Genomic DNA, 27010 nt, shown 5'->3' with positions numbered 1-27010 from the left:
GAGGGGTTTTGGGTAGTTGATAGAAACTGTCCCTTATTATCCAATATTCCCAGGACCGATGTAAGTATATGATTAGTCTCAGTTAATGAGGATTTCATAAAATCTAAATCAAAGGCTAGCATAAGAAGCCATCCAGTAACTGTTGGACTTATTTCATCTGCTTTCCAATCTGTTTCCGTTTGAGTATAGGTATGTTGAACTTCAAATTGTAAGTTGTTTTTAGCTGCGCCATAGCTGGTCGGCTCTAAATGAATAGAAGACGCCTTTAACAAATTTACAGGTTCAAGCAGCTGCTCCGGCAACAAGACATCAATAACTGTACCATTATCCTGTTGATCAAGAAAGTTATTTATGCAATTTAAAGAGCCAGATACATTGGGTATAAAAGGAAGATGTTCCAGACCACCTTCAGCAGAGTCAATAGCTGTATTTGCTATGTCTACAGATGTGTTCTTGGTATGTAAGACTGAATTTAATGACTGAGATTTAACTTCATTTTGAAAATACAAACGCTCATTAGCAGCAATATTCGCTGATGTTATCTCTGCTGCTAGATTAGGACCCATATCATCAGTAGATTTATAAGAATCATTGACTGGTATGTATTTCACTGACCAGTCGTGATTAATATAGGTCTTATTAGGGATTTTCTTCAATAAATTTTCTTTTCCGGTAGAGACACAAAACTGTGTAATATGAGTTTATCCCTTTAAATCCTGAGGGGAAGAATCAACTTGTCGGAATGCTGCTGGCAAAATGCCTTGAGATAAGTTCTTAGTGTTTACTTTCTTTTTCTGCTGTTTTTTTCTTCGGAGACCAAGGCTGAGGTAAATCACCCAAGGCTTTCCTTAGACTCCTTGTTAATACCATGCTGTTTTAGTATTTAGCTTTGTTAGTTCATTATAGCTCCCAAAAGATGATAATATAACGCCTAATGAGTTTCTCCTCTGAAGATGTCGTTATTTAAGATAGCAAGGCTATTACTAACTGTTGATAACTTAAAAAAAGAATATCTTGTTAGAAATTCCTTGTTAATTAGTTTAAAATAGAGGTAAAATAAAAACTAAAATTACAAACGAACGGGCAGGTAACCAATAAATCTTACCCGAACGCCATCTTGCCAAGAATATAAGGCATTCTCTAATCTCTCTCCTCTTTCTTCAAAACAAAATTAACAAAATAACAGACATTTGACTGCACTTGTTCTGTGTCCTTTTCCTTTAAAATTCTGGTCACCAAAATTCTGGGTAATTCAAGGCTTCAGTAATTTTCTCCCACTATTTCCAGTTCCTACAAATGTGTATCCACATATTCAAATATCCCAAATTCACATCCCACAGATTAATATCCCACTTTGAATCTTACCACACTGTGGTCAAATTATGATGGTCCCAGGAAATGCAGCTCATTCATTGAGTCCAGACTTTCCTTAATGGTCCTCAGAATGCCTGCTGTTTCTACCTACTGACTTACAGAGAGCAGTAGGACTTGCCTTCAATATTCTTACTCAAGTATATCCATGCCACAGTGTTGGATATACTAACCTTACAAGCCACCCAGACCAGGACACTGGATAGTTAAAACCATAAACTTATATGTGTTTTTAAAAATACCCGGAACATGTAGTCATTTTATATAGAAAATGAAAATATCCTGACCTAACTCTCCTCCTTAATAGCTATCCTAACCCTTTTCATATGCTTTCATTCTTTCTCTCATCCTCATTTCTCCCTTTCTTTGATTTCAGCAACTCTTCAACTGTCATTCTCAACAGACACTCTTCACGCTGTTACATTATCCTGCTGTCCAGCATTCTTCCGTTAACTTGTCTGTTATAACCCTTATCTCAAGTCATGAAAATGCTGAGGAGCACAGGGCCTGTCGCTCTGTACTTGAGATCTCCTTCCAGTTTGGCACAGGTTGTTAATGAGCACTTGTTAAGTACACTTCTGCCTAGGAGTGTGAGAATGTTCCTCTCATTCCACTCAGAAGTACCAAATGGACAGAAATCTAGACCAGCAGCAGCTTTGTCTCAGGATTCAGGATTTGTCCAAATCCAATGCACACCCCTATTTTCTGGCATTCCTAGCTGAATAGCTGCCCCTTTGAATTTAAACATTGAGGGACTTGCTGTTCTGGCAATTTACGGGTAGGCTCCAGGTTCATCCTGTCAGAGATCCCTCCCAAAGATGGGATATGTTCTCTTGGAGGTATTTGTTCATTTTGGGGAATGGTGAACATTATTTAGAGTTCCTGAGGAGGACTTGGCCTACCTATGGACTTGCAGGGGGGAAATGGGGGTGAAAATCTCTCTTGTTTTCCTTTCTGCTAGTACACCTGTGAACTCTGTTTAGTTTGACAGAACTGACTATTTGTGTCAGAGACGCCAAGGCTTGTCAGGGCAAGGAGGAGTTCTTCTGGCTGTATGAATTACTTCTCCACCAGAAAGGTAAGCAGGATGGAAAGGATACAACAGCAACTCCTTGCTGAAACATTATGCGCTATATTAAAGCTGCAGTCCTATACTCACAAGGCTGGCATGGCAGACAGCGGAAAGCTCTGATGTAATCAACAGGTCTTCAGGTGATGGCAACAGGAAGTTTAGGACTGTGCCCTCTGAAGCAGCCAACCAAATTGTGACCCACCCAGCCAATCACCACATGCGCCACAAATCGTGCTCTCGGGCGCACAAGAAATCTTCTGCATCCTGGCACAACAAACACATCCATCCCTAAGCACACAAGAAAGTGACACGCTCCTGTAAGGACATCAGCACACACAAGCTGCAAGCCAGCAGCAAGGCCATAAACCTGGGATGGTGATACCAGAATTGATAGCCATGGAGGAACATCCCCCTGGTTCAACATCACTACAAAAACCTCCCTCAGTGTTTCCATGCCTCGGCCATGTGTAGCATTCCTCTCAAGTCAGTCAAAACCCTCGAGGAAAGCATATGGTAATGTTTTCCCTCAAAGATTAGGTTGGTTCCAACCAACTTGGGATGCTAATTGGACTTTGTCTCAAGGGCCAGGTTAGGCACCCCATCACTGCCCGAGCCTGGGATACATTTTAAGAGAACAGAGGCAGCTACTGGACTCTCTGTTCTGAAAGGGTCTGCCACCCAATCAACTGAAGTGCTGCCAAGACTGAGTGCCGACAAGCTCAGGGAAGCAGCCCAGTCTGTTTCTTCAGGACAGGTAAAACACTGATATTTCTATCAGTGACTCCCAGTTCCTTAATCTTGTGTCAACTCTCTTGATATCCAAAGCCCAGTAATTTGCAGGAGACCATGTCCGCACCAAATCAGCCAGGAGTCGAGCACAGTCGAGCCACTTTTCTAGTGACTATCCTATTCCATATATGGCTAAGCTGCCATCCCATATCTCTGCCTATTGCTGTGTAGTGGGACACTTCAAGCATGAGCTATTCATCCAGGTAATGTGGGTTGGTAGGGGGCTTTGCTGAGTAACAGGAAGCTGCATTACACTGAATCGGACCATTGGTCTGTCTAGTTCAAAACTGACTGGCAACAGCAGCTCTCCAGAATTTCAGACTGGTCTCTCCCAGTCCTACCTGCAATGACCCCTCCCCCATAAGTGTGTTTCCGTCAATACCCTCTCATACACATGTAAATATTGCTCCTCTTGACTTCTCCCCCACAGATCCCACACTTCTTCCTTTTCCCCCTTCCAAATTCTACGGACTCTGTATAGCCTTTCTTAATTTGGTTAAAATGCCAGCCCTTCACCATTCAGATCCATACTTTATGTTGCACGTTCCATGCATCTCTATATTTTTGTTAATTGCAAACAACAGTATAAATCTCCACACAAGTTGAAGCTTAGCGCAAAAGCTTTGCTCATATCAGGCCAGCTTTGCTCTGGTCAAAAAGCTTTGTTCATCTTATGCAGCTTGACCAGCCTTCAGAAGGCTGGCTGCGTGCTCAGGATCACTGTAGCATTGTATGGTGACTCCACCATGGTGTCAGGGGTGTCATTAGGGCGGTGCGGCAGGTGCGGGCCCCACCGGGTGACACCACCAGACGGGGGTGACACCCAGAGCCACCCCCCCGGTACTGCCTAGGCACCAACGAGAGTCTTTGTGTGGCGTGCTGGCTGCCTTCCTCGGCTGTTAGAAGGTGGAAGTGGCAGCAGACAACGAGGCGGTGGCGCGCTCCCGGGCCCTGTCGTTCAGCCGCACTCTCCTAGAGGCTGCGCGCGCGATCGCTCAGAGTGAGACAGAAGGCGCTGCGGGCCGCACTGGGTGACACCAACCCTATTGACGCCACTGCATGTTGTTGTGCCTGTAAAAAAAAAAATCTTGATTTTGGAAACATGAGCATCTGAGATTGGTTTACAGAAGAGCTCTGATCACAACAGGGATATGCTGTTTTAGGGATATCCTGACCTTTTCACAGATTGAGACCTAATTCGTGTCAGTGTATGCTTCTACCTGGTACAGAAGCTCAGTCCCAGAGGGAATATAGAGGCTTTCCTGCCATAAATCCATGTTTAGTTTTAATCTCAAATTACTATAAATCACCTGATTGGAATTGAGGTGAACACATTACTTGAGGCAGATTTATTGTGGCCCTTTGGGACTGACTTACAATAACAGCATAAAGTGCTAGCATTTGTATTCTGAAGTCAACAATTCAGATCCTAAATGGGGAATTTGTCATAATGTGTTTCCCAGGTAATGCTAACAATGCTGCTGATATTCATGGTTAATAGGCCTGGCATTTTTCCTGGACCTAGAAGAGAGGCCAGACAATGACAAAAGAGAAATGCAGCTGTTAAATGCTGTGTGGCAGTGCTAAGACAAGGTCACAGAGCAAGTAACCACCCCAATGACAGTGTGATAAAGAGATTTTTGAGTCACAAAGGTCTGGGAAATTAGACATAGCAGTGTGTGCACATTGAATGTGCTCTTTTCCATTACTGTTGCAATCTCTTTTCTGTTGGAACTATCACTGGAAGTGTAGAGTTATCACTTTCCCAGGCTGAAATAGATAATAGTTTTTCGGAGAGTTGAAGGTAGCATGAATGAGTCATTGTTTCCCATGGTGTACACACACTTCTTTCTTCTGTCCCACTATAGTCTCTGGCTAAACAGTTTTTGCAGGTTTTTGAAATATAAAAATCCCTATGAGGCCAGATGCCATCACATTACTTTCAAAATTCAGATGTTGATGTTGATCGTGGCTTGGATCGAAAGGTCATGCTATGCAAGTAAAAGGCATTGCTGCTCATTCAGGGGAAGGGACACTGATTCCCTCACTGTTTGAAGACCCTAGATCAGGTGTGGGGAACCTTTGGGCCCTCCAGATGTTGCTGAACTACAACTCCTATCAGCCATTGGCCATGCTTGCTGGGGCTGATGGGAGTTATAGTTCAGCAACATCTGGAGGGCCAAAGGTTCCCCACACCTGCCAGGGCCTGCTGCAAACTGACTCAATAAGCCTGGGGGACCCAGATGGTGGCCAACAATCCCCCTGTGCCTAACTACCTGCATAAGTGGAAATCCATTCTGCTTGTGCAGCAATATCTTTACATCCAAACCAGTAAAACTGGAACTAAAAGTTCAATTTCAGAATTTACATCACCATGTGAAATTCGCCTATTTTTATTATTAAAATGAATGAAAGATATGTAACATGGGAGGTTAAATTAGTAGGCCAGAGGGCCCATATTCAACCTTGGCCAAAGGGGTAACATGTGCGCCACACTCATCACACACCAAGCATACCACACATACAGCAGACAGTTACTGCACATGCAGGCCACACACATGTGCACACAGCACACTTTCATGCACACATAAATGCAGGCACACAACACACACTGTCCCACACTCACATATCACACTCAAATCACATGTCCACACACACATGCAGGCACAGAGCACATTCTCCCTCACACATATGCGGGCACAGGAACACACCACATGCAGCTTCTTGTGTGGTTTGGGCCATTCTAGTAACATGTAAGCATGCATTTATTATTCATTTAGGAATGAATCTACATTTTTATTACTTTTTATTGTTAAAAAGGAAATCTTTGCTTAACATGTTTTGCAGGATTATTACAGTTTTGAGCTCCCTTGAAGGGCCTAACTTGGAGGGCCTTTTTTGAGTGTTAATGTTAGTCATCAAACATTCTTTCTATTTTATGGTTTGGTAAGGACTAAGTGAACAACCCTCAACTGGTGAGTATGCTTTCATTGGTTTTAATAAGTTTTAGGTATATAAAGTTGTAATAATATTTTTATGCTTGCAGGTGTTGTTATTTAGCTTTATTTGTATTATCTTTCTTCTAAACATAATGTCTGTTCATCCTCCCCTTATCTGACTTGTCTTTTAGACTGTACGCTTCTTGAGGGCAGCGGCCTATGTTTTTTTGTAAAACTTTGTAACATTCCCTATATTGATGGTATTATACAAAAAATAAACCTAGTAATAATTAAATTCTCAGGGAAAGAATTATGATCGTCCTAAAAAGGAATTTAAATGACACACAACACATTTGTGCTGTGTAAATTGCACATTGTGATGTTATGTTTGTCACAAGAAGTGTTGTATGTAAGACGTACTTCAGGTAGTATCACATTTTCTTAATGCTAACAACTTCAAAAAAGAGAATAAAGTTAAAATTTAGATTTTTCTTTTCATTTGTTTGGGGGGGGGAGTATGTGTTGTTGTGACCAACATAACATGCTCAACCAACATAAGTTTGTCCTAAGCTTCTCTGATTTTGTTCCTAACATAACTTTTATTCTCAGTTTACCAAATGAGGAAGCAAAACTATCAGTACAATAAAGCATCATTAATCTTTTGTCTCCTTTCTTGGAGAGTCTAACTGAAGATCGGGGTGTGTGGGAGAGAAAGTCATCTTCCATGCCACACTTCTGTTTATTTTACTTATGTGTAAAGTGTAATTCTGAAAAACTATTGCTAGATAAAACTTTGGAAAAATATCTTTTAAGTGATATAAAACATGTTAATTATATATGAAAATGAAAAATGGGTTGGTAGGGTGATTTTTTAATGAAATTATTTCACAGGCTCCTTTTGGGAAGAAGGGCTGGTTATAAATTAATTAAATAAATAACTATCGCAAAATGTTTGCCTGTCAAATGTGGATGCTGAATATCAATACTTTGAGAATATTCCCACAGCCAGAGACTACCAGCCTTTTAAAATATTGATTTGGGGGTAAATCAAGTACACTGCTGGAAGATCCAACAGACGTTTTTAGTCTCCAAAAGAACAACCATCATACAAGAGTTTAGATATTTGGATTATCTCCTCATCCTCCCAAAAAGAAAAACAATTAGCAAGAGCATTCCTATGAAATGCAGCACGATGTATATAGCTCCTTGCTTATTGCATGAGATTCTGGGATACCTGTTCATGAAATTCACGTTAATTGTAGTAGTACTACATCACTAGCAAAGACAATAATGCTGGGAAGAACAGAAGGGAGTAGAAAAAGAGGAAGGCCAAACAAGAGATGGATTGGTTCCATAAAGGAAGCCACAGACCTGAACTTACAAGATCTGAACAGGGCGATGACGGATGCTCTTGGAGGTCACTGATTCATAGGGTCGCCATAAGTCATAAGCAACTTGAATGCACATAACAACAACAACACACTCACTGTTTTTTCTTTTAATACATGTAAGTTGGTCAAAGGGCCGCACTCTCAGCATCCTTTTAACTTTTGAGACAGTAGCAGTTAAAGTAAAGAAAACATTTTGCAGCTGTATTTGTTTAGCATAAATAAACTCAGCTGCTTGTTTTCTGAACTGAACTCATGGGATCATGAGGCTTCATCAGGCTGGAACAGTTATAAGTTCACAGAGTGTTTGGGACAATGGGTGCCTCCAGTTTTGTTGTTGGCATTCTTAAGTGCTTATCTAATGAAAAGGTCAAATGAAAGCAGAACAAACTAGAAAAAGCCGAAGGAGATACTTTTCCCTAACCAAATTTACAAAAATAGGAGAGATTAGCAATGGAATTATCACTTATAATTACTTCAATCTTTTGGATAGATGGTAGAAGGGATTTACAATTAATTAAGACCTCCAGAGTCTCTCCATGGTTCGCTTCTGTGAAAACAGAACACTTTAGAGCCAGTTACTTGACAAAATTAATGCCAGTCTCCCTAAGAAATGCTTTTATGGAATTACATTTTCAAGTTATGCCAACTGCAGTATTAGATCAGAAAGAAAGAACTAGATAAAATGGCAATAAACTGTTTGGGAGATTCAGATTTTTAAATTGAGCTTGCCGATGCTAATTTTGAAAAAGAAAATTATACTACAGGTCACAACAACTTGTTCTTTGTATACTTTTACATAGTTCTGTATGTTTTTATATTTTATATTTTCACATTTTAATGTATTTGTCATGGCCTTTGGCTAGTACAATAAATATTTTTGAATTGAATTTTTTTAAACTTATAATTACTTATTTTCAGTGCTAACTAAAGGGTCCTCTAGTATCAGTTTATAACTTGGTTTCTAATTAAATTAAATCATTACATGATAAGGACAATGTGTTCATTTTTGAGGTTTCAGTTGTCAATTTCAGTGTGGAATAGATGCTAGTTTTAAATTTTTCTATAGGATCTTGTAAAATCTTCCATTAAAATTAAGTGCACTAGCATTTTAAAAGCAGTTGCCATAGAACAGGGAAATAGTGGAGTTGCATGCACGAAGTGGGGGGTCTCCCTTTCCCAACCATTCTTACTACTTCCTCATGTGTAGCCCCCAAAGCTGGTCCTGAACTTTGGGGACACCGCAGAACAGCAAGTGATGTAGTGGGTGGCCGGCCATGTATGGGGGGGGGGAATCAGTGGAAATCAAAGAAGTTTCACTTGTGCAAGGATCTCTTTGGATGCAAGACATTACCTGCACAGAATGTGACTGGGTCTTTCACAACTATTTTTGTGATGATGCTCACCAGTACGTAACCTCTTTTTTTGCTGCCCATGGCAGCCATTGTGTGTTGTTACCCACTGCACTTTCATCAAAATATGAGTACCAACACTTCATTTTTTACAAAAAAAACAAAAAAGGCACTGCTCAAGAGGACAACATTGCCATATGTGAAACTTGATGCCAATAATTAACCGGATAGTTTGGAAGAAATAAGATTAGACGGTGTGGTGGTGGTGGTGGGGTTCTGGAAGTGGAAGCAAAGGAAGGCATCTTAATGAAAATGTTCAACTGTACCAATTTCTCAAACACAGTCAAGATAATTTATTATTATTATTATTATTTTGCTGGGGGAGGAACGACAGTGCTTACTGGAAACATTAGCATGGCTGCAAACTTTCCCTTTTCCCCAGCTGTGACAGTGAAAGAAATAAAATGCTTGGAGATTTTAACAAGTGGCAAATGGAAACATTTGCTTCTGTTTCCATGAGTGCAACAGAAGATAATCTAACACCTATGGCTAATGGCTATCACAAGATATTAAAAGCATCTTACAGTATTTATGAATTACCAGGAGTTCCACATGGCCTCACATTTAGTTCACTGTGAATACTCCTAGAAGGAAAGTTTTCCTGAATAAATTGCTTCAAATATCTCTTGCCAAAGCCACGCTAAGGAAATGCAAGGATCTTATATTAAAATGTATTTTTATTTAGCTAATTTACAGATACATTTTTGGGGCAGTTGGCTTATGGCCCTGGCATCATTTATTGTATTGTTCACTTTTAAACAAATCTGTAAGCCGTAATATTATAAAACCAAGCTGCTGTGAACACATCTTATGTGCAGTGCTTCATATCCAGTTGACGAACTGCAAGTTGGTTTAGCTGTTTAAAGGAATTCTGTTTTTCTACTTAGAACACCATTGATTATGATCAGCAAAACTGAGCTGACATCAGAATGAAAACATTCTTGGTCGACTGAATGTATCAAGTTGCTGCTATGGTTTTGACTTGATGTGACTCAGCCTGAATGTGATGAATAATTAAGATCTAGGAACAGAAATAATCTCCATTTAAACGTTGTCTGTCTTACCAGAGTGGCTCTATACTATAGCAAATCCAGTGTGGTGTTGTACGAGGATGGACAGAAGGCAGGCCACTTCCAGTGGATCATCACCAGCTGGCTGATAGGATTCTTGCAAGCTGTTCTGTAGTAGGTGAACTTTGTTCTGTTAATACTGTCCTTAAGCAGTAATGCATACTTGATTAGTTACACCTTAAACCAAGGGTGGGGAACTGGATCCAGCCAGTGGACCAGATCCTCATCTGCCCTACTCCCCCACAGGCCAAGACTGATAGGTGGGCGGGGCCACCCACCTGTTAATCATAATGACATAAGTTGACCCATTTTTGCACACATGGTTTGTGTGGACAAAGGCACAGCAAAGTGGTGAACCCCCTTTTGGCCCACCCATGTCTTTACTGCCCCACACCCAATGTCATCCGGTATATTTAGGCAGATAATGCTACGTGTGAAGTAGCACCAGCGTTAAGTTCAAATTGTTTTAAATGTTTAAATTGTGTTTTAAATTGTTTTTAAAAGATGTGTTTTAAATTTGTATATGTGTTTTTAGGTACTGTAAACCGCCCAGAGAGCTTCGGCTATGGGGCGGTATAGAAATACAATAAATAAATAAATAAGTCAGCTTACTCAGGTTTTTTGCAATGCAGTTCTCTAACCAAAAGTGTTTACAAAAGTTCATGTATTAGGGGAAAGTGTGGATAATATATTAGTGAAAGTAACATACAAAAATGTATTAGGATAAACTGCTTGCAAAATGTGTTTATTAGGAGAAATTTGCACTAGAATGCTGGAGAATTTAATGAAGATTTTTTTAAAAAAAAAATCTCAAATTGCTGCAAAAAAGTGGAGAACTGAATTTAAGTCTGGAAAAATGAGAAACTGGGAACCAAAACGGACAGATCTTTCCATCCTGACTTCCTCTATTTAGACAGATAATGCCACCTATAGAGTAATGCCAGTGTTAGCTTACTCCATTAGGTCAATCTTGCCACTGAAAGAACTCCCTTTCCTTGGTGCTTTGTGAAATCCCATGGTTATAAATATTCTCTAATAATAACCATTATAGTTATTGTAGGAGCTTTAGAACCTGCTATCTGCCACAGAACTTTAAAAAATTATTTGTTTTCATTTGTAGAAAGAAATACTGCTGTTTTTTGTTGTTCTGGTTGAGAAAATAATTAGTGAGGGGAATTGTCAACTATATGCAAATTCCTCAAAAGCTCAGGGCACTGTATGTTTCTTAAGGAATTCTGACCTCCCTTTCTGCATACCTAAGATAGTGATCTTATTTGCTTGATCTCTCTTCCCAAGGTTAAAAAGAGCAATGGCAATTGCTCATCATAATTCTTCACTCTCATATCCTTTCTTCGCTCTCAGATCACTTTGGATTGTTTCATTGATCTTGTAAATAAATCAGAAACCGTAACAAGTGAAGCTCATGTGTATAAGCTCTTCCTAGGCCATAAATTGCATGGCTCAAACTGATATTCAAAGCCACTGAAGAAATCTGTTCCATGACTTGCCTTTTGCTCTGTACGTTGCATAAAGTGAGATTTTATTGGGAAGTCATGGGGGCATTAATTACTTTATAAACAGGCTCCTCATACTCTAACTCAGCTAATTTAGGAAGTGACAAAGAAGCCTGGAACGTGTTCCTCAATCATATAAGCAGCCAGCAACTAGAAATATGAGGTGTTTGACAAACACCTCTACTGCACTTTCTCCCACAAGATGGAGAATTTCTAAGGAGATGACATTAACATTATTTTGGACACGGAAGTTTCCTAGCAACCTAGCATCATGGATTTGAGTGTTAGCTCCTGCAGATATCACCATATCTGATTTCTTGGTGTAAAATAACAGAACCGCACCTGGAGAAGTGCTGAGGGACTTGCTTACCAGCCTCATGCTGGTACTTATCTCACCTCCACAAGGCCAGCACCTCATATTTCTAAAACTGCAGCAAGGATCCTCTTTCTCCCACTTCGGTATGTAACAGGATTTTTCATCCCTTATATACCCTATCACACGTACTGCACACCTGGGACTTGGTCAGCACTTTGTGCTCTAGCGTTTGTGTTTTATTATGCCGCTTCCTCCTATGCACGTTTCTTCGACTGCTGGTGACACTATTGCCTCTCTCCACTTTGCAGGCGTGCAACTTTGGGTCCCTTCCCTCTCTGTCTCCTCCCACAATCAAGAAGTCACCACAGGTTCGTCCTTACTAGTACCAGTGAGATCCACCCTCTCCTTTCTTTGCATGCTGCAGTCTTTGTCAGTGCTGTAATCATCTCTTGCTGAGACCACTATACACCTCTCCTGCTCACCTTCCAGTTTGTTGCATCTTGCCTTTTTAGTCCAAAACAGCTCTGTCAAACTATTTGTTCTGTTGCTATGGGCACAGAGTTAGATTCAGAAGGGAACTGACTCAAATGACCCTCTTTACCCTGTATAGTTTTAGGACCCACCAATGCACTTTCCAATGTTCCCCAGCTCTATAGATTTCCCATGCTTCCTAGCAGTAGTGAATGCTCCCATACATGCTCACAGTGTCCAGCCCTTTAGCCTGTCCCTGCAATGCCACAAATGGATGGGAGCAGCGAAGGCTGTTCTGGTGGGGAACTTGGTGATGCCATATAAAGTGTCTTCTGCATCTGATCCAAACTTTCGGGAGATGGGGGAATGGTCTGGGTCCGCTTTGGAAGGGGCTTGGGCGCAAACCCTTCAATTCACCTTACCAAACTTCCTATTCTGAGATTTGATACCATCACTAGATATGATCATGTCATTCTCCCCTTAAATCTCTTCAGTGGCTCCCTGTAAATTGTCACAACAACCTCAAGTCCGTTCATCCTTACTTAAAGAGCCGTGTCAGTGTCCACCGAGATTTGGCTCTCCTTACAGCCTGCCTTTCACACTTTGTTCTAAAAAAGACTCTAATATGCTGGCCCCCTTGATCTTCTCTCATTCCTGACTCCGGGCTTATCCACATGGGAGCATAACTGTGCTAAAGACGCTGTTTTTACCTCTGTTTTATATTTGCACTGTCCACAGTAAGGGCTCAATGTCAGCTGCAAACGTGTGTTTTCTAGTCACACTTAAGGGGAACCATCAATCATGCAGTTTCCTAAAGACCATGCCCTCTAATATTTCCACTCCCTCTCGTTACTTGGCAACCGAGCATGCTCAGTTCGTTCTACCAGTAAGTTTCATTAAAAAAACAGCAACCTGGAAGTGCAATTATTTGTATTTTCACTGGTACAATACAGATGAAATACAAATCTTTGTTTGAGCAGTGTTATGCTTTTGTGCACAAGTTGGGAGGAAAAGAAAATAAAGGCACTGTTTGCAGCAACATAAAAAAGCATTGCAGAATGGGGGAGAGCAGCTGTAAGTTGCAGGAAATGAAATGAACGAAGGGAGGAGGAGGGAGTGGGCGTGGAGAAGGGAACGATTGACACACACACCTAAAAGCATCAGAGAAAAGTGTCTGCAGCCCCAGAGATACGGAGTGAAGACGTTTTTTCCTTCCTTTTTCGGGGCTCATCCACATAGCGATTTAGGGTGTGTCTGGTGCTACTTGTATCCATTTGTAATTTGCATGGTTCACATGACGATGCAGGCAAGCAGAAGCTATAACACAGTTTTCCCCTTTAAATCGGTATCAACCCAACCCAATTATAATGTGAAAAGGAAAGGAAAAACCATCTCAGCTTCACTGTGCTCCTCCGTGTAGGTGCTTTGCTTCTGTGTTTTTTTAATGGGCGGGCTGTCTTATGCCCCATTGCCCACTCCCTCTCTCTCTGCCACCCACAAAAGCTGCCGCAGCCACTGCCTACTTTGCCTTTCACTCACTCCCCCCTCTAATCAGTTGCACCCAATTGACAAGAAATAATGAAACTGACAAAAAAACCCTCCTCTTCTCCATTAGCAATATCTATACTCCAGAGGGAGTAAACACGTAAAATTGGGGGTGGGGCCACAAGGAAACAGCAATACTAAATGTTCCCAGAGGAACATCTACTTGTGTGGAAGGAAAACAGTGGATTGGAAGCTATCATTGAGCAAGAAGTGTGGATCTTGAAAAGCTATTGCGATGGTATAAGCAGCTTCTTTAGTACGAAGTTAGGCTCCCGTGTAGATAAGCCCTCAGAGGATTGGATGATGATGATGATTAAATATCCTGCCCTTTCTCCCAGCAGGAGCCCAGGGCGGGTTAGTACTGATTTACAGGAGGGAAACTGTGTGACAGCTTCTGTTTGCCAGTAACGTCATGTGAACTATGCAAATTAAAAGGGGACGCCAGGAGCACCAGACACACAGTTAAACCCTGTGTAGATGAGCCCTCCATGTCTTTCACTGTGCTGATGCTTTGCCCTACAACAGTAGCGTCCCTGCTCTCTGTGTCCCCGCTTTTGAAAATCCACCCTCAAGAAGACCCGCTTCTTCAGCAAGGCCCTTCCTGAAACATACTTTACCTTTCCTGCACGTCCATTGCAACATGACCCTTCCCTAAACATCCTGGGCCCAGCATATTTGAGGGGCTCTCTCAACCCACATGAACCTTCCTGGTCTTTACGATGTGCCAAAGAGTCCTCCCAATTTAAAATCTAGTAGGAGCCAGAATAGGTTATGATGTGCTGCAGCTTTGGAACCAACTTCCCAAGGGAAACCCAGTCATTTAAATAGTTAAATCATTTAAATTGCACTTAAGGTACAAAGAAAAACATTGGGACAAACTATATGCTATGTCCCTCCTGCTTTTAAAAAGCACGCTTAAGTTGGCCATCTTCATTTGGAAGGAAAAGCAATTGCAGGGCCCCCTGATCCAGAATGTGCTCCTGATCCAGATCGAGGTCACACATCCAAACACTGTGCCCCAGCTGTTTGCCTCTGAAAATACTGTTTCCACGACAATACAGATCAAGAGTATGTTGTGGATCAGGATCCTGCACAGCAGCTTTTTCTTCAAAAAGCACGAATGATGTCACGTCTAGTTTGGCCCTTCCGTTTCTCTTTTCCTGTGCTTTTTAAACGGCTTTAAATTGGATGCTGTTGTCTTGAGCTTTCATTCATACTGCTGTGAGCTGTTTTATAGTTTGAATTATTTTATTTATGGAGTCTCTTTCTTACAGAAAGGTGATCGATACATTTTAACAACAACAATGTAAACTCTGGCATTTCTATCCTCCCTGTTTTTTCTATAGTCCAGCAGAGAAATGTATAGTAGTGCCTGGCATACAGTTAGTTTACATTATACAGATGCTTAACAGTAGTAATTCAAGGATGTCTGAACTCTGTACAAGAGAATGTATTCTGAACGACACAACATGTTTTCTCTTTGGCACTCAAGGACACAGTGTTCTCATGAATGTTTTACATGTCTTCCAGCAATGTGCTCAAAACGATCAATTTTAAGTATGACTAATGCCTCCTTTTACCCAGCTTTCAGCAGATAAAGACAATGCCATCAGCCAGTGAGCAACCTGGGAAAGTTCGACTTGCACTTACTTTGCTTGAATTTGTTTGTTGCTGGCACAAGACCTCCACTATTTAAATGACTCCCAAATCACTATTGAAACAAATGTAAATCTAGCACATGAGTAACAAAACAAATATGACATTTAAGGAAATTAATGGAGAAATGTAACATTTTTGCCTGCACATCTCTGAGAGCCATCTGTTAGTGCTCTCCTTCAGCTGTTGAAGAAGAGGTGAGAAGAAACTAGGCAGGAGTCATTTTCAGCCATGAGAGATGCTCACCTGGCACCTGAACTGCTACCCTTACTTTGTCAAGGCATCCAATGAGTATCCAGGCCACTTCTACTACACTTAGGGTGTTGTTAACATTTATTACCCACCCTTCACCCAAAGGTCCCAGGGCAGGTTACAACAATTTTAAAATACAGCATTAAAAACAATTAAAAACAACCTAAAGTAAAATAGGGTGTGTCCTAAAAATAGATGTTGCAGGTGTCAAAGGCCAGGATAAAGAAGTGCATCTTCAGCATTTGCCTTAAAACTTTACAAGTGTAGTTGCCAGATGTACCTCGATGGGGAGAGACTTCCGCAACTTAAGGGCCACCACGGAGAATGCCCTCTCCCAGGCCACTCCCCTGAGCTTCTGAGGGCAGCAGAACTATCAAGAGGGCCAGGAAGGAGGCAGTTTTTCAGATATTTGGGGCCTAAACCATTGAGGGCCACCAATGCAGCTGTTTTAAAACAGAGCTGATATGAGATCTAACTGGAACCCCAGCTAGTAATCTGGGTGCTGCTTTTGGGACCAGTTAAAGTTTCTGAGTTGTCTTCAACGGCAGCTCCATGCATTGCAATAATCCAATCTGTAAGTTACCGGAGCATGGAGTGCTGTGGCCAAGTCATCTCTGCCCTGAAGGGGCCAAAGCTGGTGAACCAGCCAGAGCTAGAAAAAGGCACTCCTAGCCAGTGCTCTGCAGGGACAGTGCGGCCTCTAACGCCTTTGTTTCCTGAACAGTGGCATTCCTGGTCCTCGTCATCTCTCTTTCCCGTTTCATTCCCTTTCTCCTACTGGGAGAAAGGGTGGGATATAATTCTAATAAATAAATAAATTGCCTTTTTGTTTTCCCGTCTATGCCATCCTCCCCTGATCCTATTCTCTTCTTTTGCCCTTCTGGTTTCTGAGATAATCTAAGCAGTCTATACTAAGCAGTCTATAGTAAGCACTCTATAAATGCCTAATTACAGCTCTTGCCCAAGGTGTAAACTTCAGGGGGGCTGTGAGGCTCAAGCCCCCTCTGGATTCTCCCAAGGGGGGCTCAGCCCCCCCCCAGGCAGCCAGAGCCAGGTAGGGTTGCCAGGTCACAAGCATCCCAAACCCTGAGATTTCAGGTGTGGGCCCTAGTGATGACATTCCCCCTGGCACCTTGCTATCCACGCTCACCCCTCTCATTCCCTCTGGCACCTTCTTACTTACCCTACCCCACTCACTCCCCCCAGCACTTTCCTTCCTACCCCCCTCCCCACTCATAACCCTTGGTACCTTCCTACCCACCCCTATCCACTCACTTCCCCATCCATCCACTCACTCACTCACACACACCCTCATTCACTCCCCCTCCCACTCACTAACCCCCCCCCAGGCACTTCCAGGTCTCCTGCCCTGTAAGATGGAGGCGTGGGTTCATATCCCACAACTGACACCATGTAAGATGTTTGGGTCAATATATGTAGCCAACAGTTAACAAGGTAGTTTTATTAAGTAGTAGTTACAACAGCACTGCATTTCTCCTGGAGCTTCTTCAGTCAGCCAGGCTCCCCCCCCCCCATTCTTCAGGGATCATCTCTAACTCCCATCCCAGTGTTTCTTGTAAGGAAATGTCTCTAAATTACTACAGTTACGACACTCCCGCTCAACCTTTGGGAAGGCCTGGGCTCACTCGCTTGCTTATGCCACCATTGCTCTGTGCAGGTGAGGTTGTGTGAGGTCTCATATCCTCTTGTGACCCTGACCTCTTTCACAACCTCTTGCTTGCCCAGAGATTGGGGTGAGTTCCTTGGAGACCCTGGGAGGATCCCCAAAACCCGGAGTCTCTGGGTAAAATCCAGGGATCTGTGAATGCTAGTGACAGGCTTACATGATGGCCTCAGTTACTACAGAAGTTGCCGCACAGGACTGCTCCATCTCTCTTGTCATTTCATACTACAGTTTCCATATTCTTTGGGGCTTTGTTCCTGTTTGCCAGGATGTTTGTTTGTTTATTAAGAAAGTATACCTTGATTTAAAGAACCTATGGCCCGCTCAAGGTGATAGTCCTTAACCCTGGTTCTACCAGGGTTACCAAATTGTTCCAAGCTGCACAGGAAGTGGATTGGACTGTGAAAGACCAACCCAAATTGTGTTTGCATTTTGACAACTTTGTAGGGCAGTACACTATCTCAGAGAGGAGGTCAGGTCTCCTGCTCCCCTGGTGCGTTCACTATAGCTGGCCAATTTCCCTGCTTTTTAAAGTTTGATAGAAATATCTGTGGGCTATAGGTACATTCTTAAACTGCAAGTTTTTTTGCCTGTTAGTGAATATGTACTTGAGTGGCTAGTAAGTTCTCTATATGTACATCCTATCTGATTCTTTACTCAACGCATCTGAGGAAGTAGGCACTGTCCTATGAAAGCTTATGCCTGTTTAGTAAATACAGTTAATCTTTAAAGTGCCACAAACTCTTTGCTTTTTCTGATACTACGGACTAATATGACTACCCCTCTCCTTGAAACTGCTTAAAAGAGTGGGTATGAGAGGTTTTTGTCAGCAAATGTGAGTTTGTTCAGCTGGTCAGCTTGAGGCAGTATGAGATAACCTTAACCCTGGTCTTAAACAGGTAGTATTTTTTTTATCAATGAATATGCTGGGGTCTGCAATAGTGGTTCTCCTCCTGCAGAATCCTGTTATTTTCCTTTGAATTGTGTTCAGTCCACCATGCTCACCAATTTGCCATGGATACATTTGTTATTCAAAAGCGGAAAGCCCATTGTGAGGTTGTTGCTTCCACTGGTGAAAGTATGCCTATAACATCTTGCAGCAGAGACCTGAAGGCAGGGCCAGGAGGAATCTCCACTGCTTCTTCCTTGGCAGGAAACTTAGCTAAGGGTGAGGGAGAGTCTGCCAAGATGACAGCTCCCAATGTGAAGGGAAAGCCAGGACAACGGTACCAAAATACTGTGATTTGGTAACAGACAAAGAATTTTGTGACACCTGTTGCTGAGCAGCAAATGACATGAATGTTCCTCTTCCAAACACATAAAGAGACACAGGGGGAAATAGGGGATTGTTTGACTTTATTGTAAACTTAAAAATAAATAAATAAATAATATTGTTTGCATTGTTAATTAAAAGTGAAAGGTTGTATTTCAGCTGTCTGAATTTCTTGTTAAAGCCAAATGTGTTGTACAAGCTGAACCTACACAGCAGAAATATAACTTTGATGATGCTTACTGAGTTTGATGGTGCTTACTGTTGGAAATGTGACAGTGCAATTTATCTTGAAGCCTGGAAGGGATTGCATGTTACATGGGGAGTGGGGAGAGAGAGAGAGAAGTCCTCCTAGATTCCTAGACCGTTCTGTCCACTCTCGCCTAAGCGACCTTTCCTTCTAGGTATAAACTGATACTCTCAGGGGAAACTGATCTCCTTTCCTGCTCCGTATCTCAATCTATTTTGTTCTTTTTTCCAGAGTGGCTCCCTGAGGAAGAGCACAGATGCAGCAGACATCTCTTCTGTAGCAATTCCTATCTAGTTAGTCAGATATGGGTGTTTTCTACCTAAATTTATTTCCTACAATAAACTTAGTTTATTTTTTTCCTATATCAGAGTCTCAGTGTAATTTTTATCAAGCTAAAGTGTAGCGATTGCTTAGTGTTTACTGCATGCTTTTAATTCCACAAAATACCGTTATAATCCATAGATCCTAACACTTACTTCCAGGTAACTATGCACAGGATTGCAGTCTTGCCCCATAAACTTTATTATGAGATTTTATTAGCAGTTTGTTTATTTTGAATATCTGTATTTTAAAGGTGGAGTTTGAAAGCAGAAAATCAAGATATATAAAATCCCGGTGGCATGACTCTGGATTTTCCTTAAGGGCATGGGTATGGAGGCTGTCATGATGCACTTCACAGTTGTTAGGAATTGCCCCAAAATGTGTTTGCAATCACTTATAGGATACTTGGTTAAGAGTCTGAAGTGAAAAGATTGCCACTACTTTAAACTCTGTACATTGCTCAGAAACAGTTAGTGTATAAGAATTGTTTTGCACTCTGCACTAGCTCAGAGACTACATCCATGCCTTAACCATGAAGACACCCATGATGATTTAGTCAATTTTATATTGCTAAGTCACTCTTCTGAATGAAGGAGAAACAAGACTCCTGCAACTGAGTGGCCAGGAAGATTAAAAATGTTCCCTTAACAGCCCCTGGCTTTTCTGTTACCTTTCTTAATGTCAAATTTGTGTCCATTTATTCTCTTGCATAGAGACCATCCAGTTCATCCTATGTACATGCATGTACATTTGAAGATCTTAAAGTGACCATTCTAAAAGCAAATTTCAAAGATAGGACACAGCAAGAAACTGCTACCACTATAACCACTGGCCCACAGCCACCTTTCCCTAGGTTTGGCCCAGCCCTGCCCCCCAAATTGTAAAGTCTACGCCCCTGCTCTTACCTTTTGCCATCAAAGTGATAAGGTGCAGCAGATGTGCTAAAGGACAGACAACAGTTGGTTTAGATAGAAATGCAAACAAATCTGATGGAATCAGGTCTCTGCCTCCCAGGTGCTTAATTCTCATCTAGCCTTTTGGAGGCTTCATATTAAAGGTAGATTGTCATTCTGTATATTGTGTGTCCCACCAAAGAGGGTGATATGGAGACCTCAGGGTGGCCAAATGTTTCAACACCGGACCGTAGGATGCTGCATTATACCAAATCAGCCCATTGGTCCATCTAGCTCAATATTGTCTACCCCAGGGATGGGGAACCTTTTTTTTCTCTTCATCCCGAGGGCAACATTTCCTTTTGGGCTACTTTCCAAAGGCCACGTGCCAGTGGTAGTTGGGGCCAGGGGCAAAAGATGGCAGAACAACAAATGGAATTTTTACCTTTGTACACTAGGTTAATTTCTATCTTCCATCCAGGCAAGCAAGAGGCATGATTCAACTTCAAGGACAAATTCCAACCAGGCAAAAACACTTGGCAGGCGAAGTAGAGCCAGTCGTGACTGTCACTTGGGGAGAGTTCTACGGGCCAGACAGACCTGGAGGACCATACGCAGCCCTTGGGCCTGAGATTCCCTCCCTGATCAACACTGACTAGCAACAGCTTTCCAGGGTTTTAGGCAGGAGTCCTTCCCAGCCCTCCCTGGAGATGCCAGGGACTGCACATGGGGCCGTTTGCATGCAAAGCAGATCTGGCTCTTTTCTATAAGTTCCTGCCAAGGGACAGTTATATGCATTCTGACCACTATACAATAAACTCACCCTGGTTTGATTTCTGGCACCCAATTGTAACCTTTTGGAGTGGTGGCTATCAAGTAACAACAGCTGATCTGTGCCAAATTCTGCATTTCAGGGTGGCAATCACATAACCAGCTTAGTCAGCACAGGCTAATGAAAAATCAGCTGTCATGGGCTGAAAGGCTCATGCAATTAACCCTGAGTCCTCCCGTTAGTTTAAGAATCTGCTCCTGTGCAAAACTATCATCCAAAAAAACCTTACTCAGTTTCTCAACTACCATGGCTGTCTTGCTCCTTTCTTGAGAGATTAATTGAAAATAAAATGCACTTGCAGATAAGGATCTCCCATATAATATAAGTCATTAAAGTTGTCACTTTGAAGTGTGTCCACTCCTTGAATTGGAATTGGTGTGGGAGTCTTGAACTACCATCAGAATGAAAAGAGGGCATGTTCAAAGTGATCAGGAGGAATTTCATTAAATTCTTGTACGTGCTGAACCTGGTTCAAGAACAGTGCAATCAGCGGAGCAGCACCAAATGCAGGAGGAAAATGAGCATTGAGGCCTAGAAGTCAATCTGAAATCAACTAAGATGCTTGCAAGAGAGTTTTCAAAGAAGGTACCCCAGACTGAAGGACAGAGGGGTGAAACGTCACTCAAATGGATGGGGAGAAACAGACTTGCATGGCACGGCATCAAGTCTACTACTGGAATTAAGGCCAAGATCTGGGTCTCATTATGCCTTGAGGCTTTTCCCAAATGGGTGGGGGAAGAACTGAGGTAGGGAAAAAGAGCCTTCTTGCAGGCCCAGCCCTCAAGAAGGTACAGGGGAAAGGAATGAATGGAATGGCTGACGAGGTAGCCAAACATTTCACAGCAAAAGCAGCAAGTAAGACTTTCCCTAAGCCCTGTAGACGGGTTTTTTTACTCAATTGTTCTACTACAATGCAAAATGACGTGATGCGTCGCTCTATATGTACATTAATATATGTCATTGGCCGGCATGGATGTGGAAACACAATGCATGATGACATGTAAAGGTTACAAGAAAAAGGGAGCAAATTGACCTGGAGTGTTGGAAGCTTCATTTATCTTGTAAGGGGGTATCCATTGTTGCTCCCTCCACTAATGGAAGACATCCATCAGCAGAAACAGTAGGGAGGCCATTTTTGGCCATTTCCCTTCCCTGTCTGCAGCTCCTTGGGCCCTCCCTAAATCTGATGTGGGGAGCTGGGGAACCATCAGCAGAGAGGACAGCATTGGATACCACCCAATAAAGTCTAGTTCCTTCAAATCCAACTGCTGGCATCTCCTAAGGAATTATGGGCAAATACTGATATTGGCTATGACTAGATTAGTTACACTGATGTTTTGAACTCCAGGAACAGCATTGTTCCCCTCCAGTTATGCAATTACTTGATGGAATTCATACTGACTTGAGGGATCTGAAGGAGTCACTGCACAGGTGAAGCCATGCTGGGCACCTCATTTTCAGCAATATAGATTTTCGTGGACAATCCAAAGCATATGCAAGCCGCTGTCTCATGTGGCAATTGCAGCTCTTTTAGAAGAATTTTGTTGCTTAAATTTAAAAAGCCAAGAAAGAGCTTACTGGATTTACTCTGTGGTCCTCCTAAGTGTGCTTCCACATATTCTACAAATAACCCATATATGGCAACCTAGGTCTAACTGACCATACTTGAGAATGTGCACAAGAGGTTTGGTGTTCCAATACCTCGTTCCTCAGCATACCTGTCAGTTAATTTCAATGAACTACAGTCCATGGAAATTTAAACACTGACCTTCTGAGGGAGATGCTTGGAACTTACATATTGTGGAACTCTTACAGTACTCCTTCAAGACCTGAAAAACAGAAATTATTCAAAACCTACTTCTAAACACATGAAATGTTCAGCTTTAGTATTATTTGTACTTCATTAGCAACAACAAATCACGCAGTGAACACAAGAAGACCATTGTGCACGTATTGCAATTTGGAAAAAGATGGTGCACGTGAGCAGGGTAGCCATAACCCTTAAACCACTTGCTCGGGATTGTATCTATGGAAAATCAGTGAGACTTCCCTGGTGTGTGTCAATGACAGACAACGGACTCTTCCCAGTTATTTTAAACAGTCAAAGTTGAAGTGTCACTCATCATTCTCATCTCATTAGGAAAGTGGGTGCTTATGAGACGCTGCGTTTTCTTGTCCTTATGGAAGAAGTCGGATGTTTAGCAACAGCACGATCATTAACGATCGTAAAACAGAGAGTTCCTGTGGGACATGCATTATGATGGGCTTATTTTTAAAATAAAGAGACATAAGAAAGCTTGTACAGACCTGTGCATTTGTGCGTTCTAAATGTTGTATAGTAGAGAAACTAACGTAATATTCCTTTGGCCCAAATAAATAAAGTTCCAAAATCCACATTAGGGCGATGCTTTTATTGGGCCAACTATAATGTTACAAAATAGAGTGCAAACTTTTGAGTTCTTCAGAACCCTTCATCAGGCTAGACTAGGGGTCGCAAGCCTTTTGGAGCCAGTGGCCACACTTGGAATTTTAAGAAAGTGCCATGGGTGTCAATCACAAAATGGTTGCTGTGGGAGTGTGACATAACGGTTCACACATCTAAAGATGCAGAAAGAGACACAGGATCACAAAATGGTGCAGGCATACTCATCAATGGAGAAAAAGGCACCTACATCAGCTACCATAGTGCTCACTCATAGGGAGAAAGCTCTTTGCATAATTCATCTGTTCAGAACAGATGGGAGGTTGGATATCATTCTTGGCAGCCAATTAAATGTAGGTACATTTAAGGGAATGTGTTCAGTGTAGGAGAGATTGAGCCAGTGCCAACAGCAACTGAGCAGGAAAAGCAAACAGTGTATTGTGAATTTCTGAGAAGACATTTAGTAAGAACTTTTGCAACCGTAGGAGGTAATGGCAGGCACATGGGCACCCACAAGCACCACGCTGGCAACCCCTGGACTAGATGGTTAAACAAAATGGTGAGGGAGGGGGAGGAAAAAAGTGGTCTGATTGTGAAGCCAAGGATACAGCCTGCATTTAGTTTCCATCTTAACATGAAATATGGGAGGACATTCAAATGAGGCCCTGTTAAGTGCCATGCAGGAACCATGTTACACAAAAGGTTTCTGGGAAGAAGTGTTGGCACAGAAATGAACTCTGGTGGTGTGGAAATAAGTCAATTTTCCAAGTTTTTTTTAAATAGCATATTTCCAAGCTGACCTGAGGAGGGGGAGGTTACCCATATCTAGAACAGTGGGATGTTTGCTTAGCCCAGGGGTCATCAGCATGGTACCCATGGCCACACATGAACCCACAGAGGCCTTCTTTGGTGCCTGCAGAGTCCCTCCTCTTGCTGAAATTGGGCTTTAAAGAAGCATTCTACTGTGGCCACTAGAAGAGGCTACGGTCTGTGTGGTGTCCACATCAGTTTCTCCACTTTGCAAGTGTGCCCACTGGCCCAGAAAGGTTAGCAACCCATGTTGTGGAGTATTATACAGCCACGTGGCTGTATACTATAGCCGGCATGGATTTTTTGCATTCCACAATGCTAAATTGAATACCCCCCATGCCATTCTGATGCTTCCCATAAGCTCATTTTAAAACAAAACCATATAAAACATATAGTCCTGAACTCATACACGCTTGCTTAACAACCTTCTACGTTTTCATGGCAATACACAAAACAGGCAGAGAGAATCAAGAGCTCAAAGTGCAAAAAGATAGAGGAAAATACCAGACCCCTTTTGGACTGTTTTCTCTGAGTTCTCATAATGTGTTGAAATTCATTAAAAATCAGCCATGTTCACAGAGTATCTGTAGTCTTATTAATGACCTTGCTCCATACTCTGACCATCATCTTCTGCAGTTTAAAAGTAAAAAAAAAATGCCTAGCTGATTTTTAATTAATTTAAGAAAATTAGCATTAAAGTCAATGATAAGCCTGGGCATGCTCAGTAAGAATCAACTGTCAGTGTTCTAAAAGCCAGACTCACAGCTGCCTGGCTTGCCTAATCAGGGGGCCACACCCACACCAGACTTTGATTTCACATGAGACAGTCATGGCTTCCCCCAGAGAATCCTGGGAAGTGTAGTTTGTGAACGGTGCTGAGAGAAGACCCCTCTTCCCCTGACAGAGCAACAGTGGCCAGAGTGGTTTAACAGTCAGCCACTCTGATTGAAGGTCTGTGAGGGGAACAGGGCATCTCCTAGCAACTCTGACCACCCTTCACTAACTACACTTCCCAAAATTCTTTGGGATAAGCCATGACTGCCTAAAGTGAAATAACAGTCTGGTGTGGATGTGGCCAGGGAGAGCTTTGGTTTAAATTTGGGTGGGAGGCTACATGTGCCTGCTGTAGAATAAAAAGGTAGGGGAAACCCTGAAAAGCAATGTTACTGTTCACAATGTTTTCCTTTTGCTATCTCTGCTATCTTTTCAGCACCTTTTGAAGACTTTTCCTCTTTCAACAAGTCTTTTAAGTTGAACCCTATCCCAATCTGTGTATGTGTTAGAATTGCCAAAATTGAATAAAAAGGTGGGAGAAACCCTGAAAAAAATGATACTGTTCACAATGTCTTCCTTTTGGAAAGGAAAGAAGCTTCCCCTCTGCCCAGTGCCCACCCACCCAATCTCCTCCCCTCCCGCTTCCTTCCTCCCCTCCTTGCACCTCCCCCAGGTCAATTTCACCTATCCTAACCATGATTGCATGGGAGTAAATCCCATTGAACTCAATAAGCATGAAAATAATCAAACCTGCCCTCCTTCTCCCCTCCCCATCCTGCCTGCTCCCATCTCCCTCCTCCCTTCTGCTCTTCCCCCTCCTCCCCTCCCCTGCCCATCTCCTGTGGTCAGTTTCACCTATCCTAAGCATGATTGCACAGGAGTAAATCTCATTGAGCTCAATAAATATGCAAATAATCAAACCTGTTCTCCTCACCTCCCCCTCCTGCCTGCTCCCCTCCACCCTTCCTCCCCTGCCCATCTCCTGTGGTCAGTTTCACCTATCCTAAACATGGTTGCAGGGGAGTAAATCCCACTTAACTCAATAAGCAGGCAAATGATCAATCTATTCTCAGCAAACTTGCACAGGAACCCAATTTTTTATCTCCCAGATTAAAAAGCAGAGAAATTCAGTGCTGTTTAAGAACATACCTATAGCCAACAGATATTTCTATCAAACGTTAAAAAGCAGGGAAATTGGACAGCTATAGTAAATGCACCAGGGGAGCAGGAGACCTGACCTCCTCTCAGAGATACTGTACTGCCTTACAAATTTGTCAAAATGCCAACACAATTTGGGTTGGTCTTTCACAGTCCAATCCACTTCTTGTGTAGCTTGGAAGAATTTGGTAACATGTGCCTCTGAGTATATGGTGAGTGGTGGCAACATCTGCAATCAGCCCAAATAACAGAAACAAGGCATGTGCTGTGCTGATTTTGTTTTAGCAGAGAGGAAGCAACAATATTAAGACAGTTGATAGAGTTCAGATAATCACTTTAAATATGTTTGATTTACTTTACCATTTTAGTGAAGTTTCCTATAGTGAATCATTTTCTGTTGCTTCTGTTTCTGTGAATATGGGAATTACAGTATCATCATCATCATCATCATCATCATCATCATCATCATTTATTTATACCCCGCCTTTCGGCCAAAGGCCCTCAAGGCAGCTTACAAAAAAAATAAACACAGGTATAAAAATACAATATAAAAGTACAATAAAAATACAAGAAAAGCAATACAATTTACAAAAATTAAATTAAATAACAAATAACATTATAATAACAAATAAAATTAAATAACAAATAACATTATCATTATCGGCACCGCCACAAAAGAGGAGGTGGTGTTAGCAGGGACGGCAGCTCCCAAGAGGCAGAAGGGCGACAGGCATTTGTTACAGCGAAGCTGTGTGTTGTTTCAATGTTGTCGTCCTCTCCATGTCCTCGAGCTTGCTCAGC

General features: G+C 42.1%; 1 long non-coding RNA gene across 5 annotated transcripts; it reads left to right on the top strand.

Annotated features, from left to right (window-relative positions):
* The first annotated feature begins 350 nt into the window (after nucleotides 1–350).
* LOC133378061 (uncharacterized) lies at nucleotides 351–19330 on the top strand. 5 transcript variants are annotated; one of them, XR_009760830.1, is made up of 6 exons: nucleotides 722–827; nucleotides 2355–2449; nucleotides 6080–6207; nucleotides 10039–10155; nucleotides 12180–12239; nucleotides 19231–19330. It is a non-coding gene; the product is annotated as an uncharacterized LOC133378061 (long non-coding RNA). The 5 variants fall into 5 exon arrangements; XR_009760829.1 differs by lacking the exon at nucleotides 12180–12239 and adding an exon at nucleotides 11890–12014; XR_009760827.1 differs by lacking the exons at nucleotides 722–827; nucleotides 12180–12239 and adding an exon at nucleotides 351–456.
* Nucleotides 19331–27010: the final 7680 nt, after the last annotated feature.

This window comes from Rhineura floridana, chromosome 2 (assembly GCF_030035675.1).
Source record: "Rhineura floridana isolate rRhiFlo1 chromosome 2, rRhiFlo1.hap2, whole genome shotgun sequence".
Taxonomy (NCBI): domain Eukaryota; kingdom Metazoa; phylum Chordata; class Lepidosauria; order Squamata; family Rhineuridae; genus Rhineura; species Rhineura floridana.
Note: the sequence above shows the minus strand (reverse complement) of the source record. Positions and strands in the feature narration are given on the sequence as shown.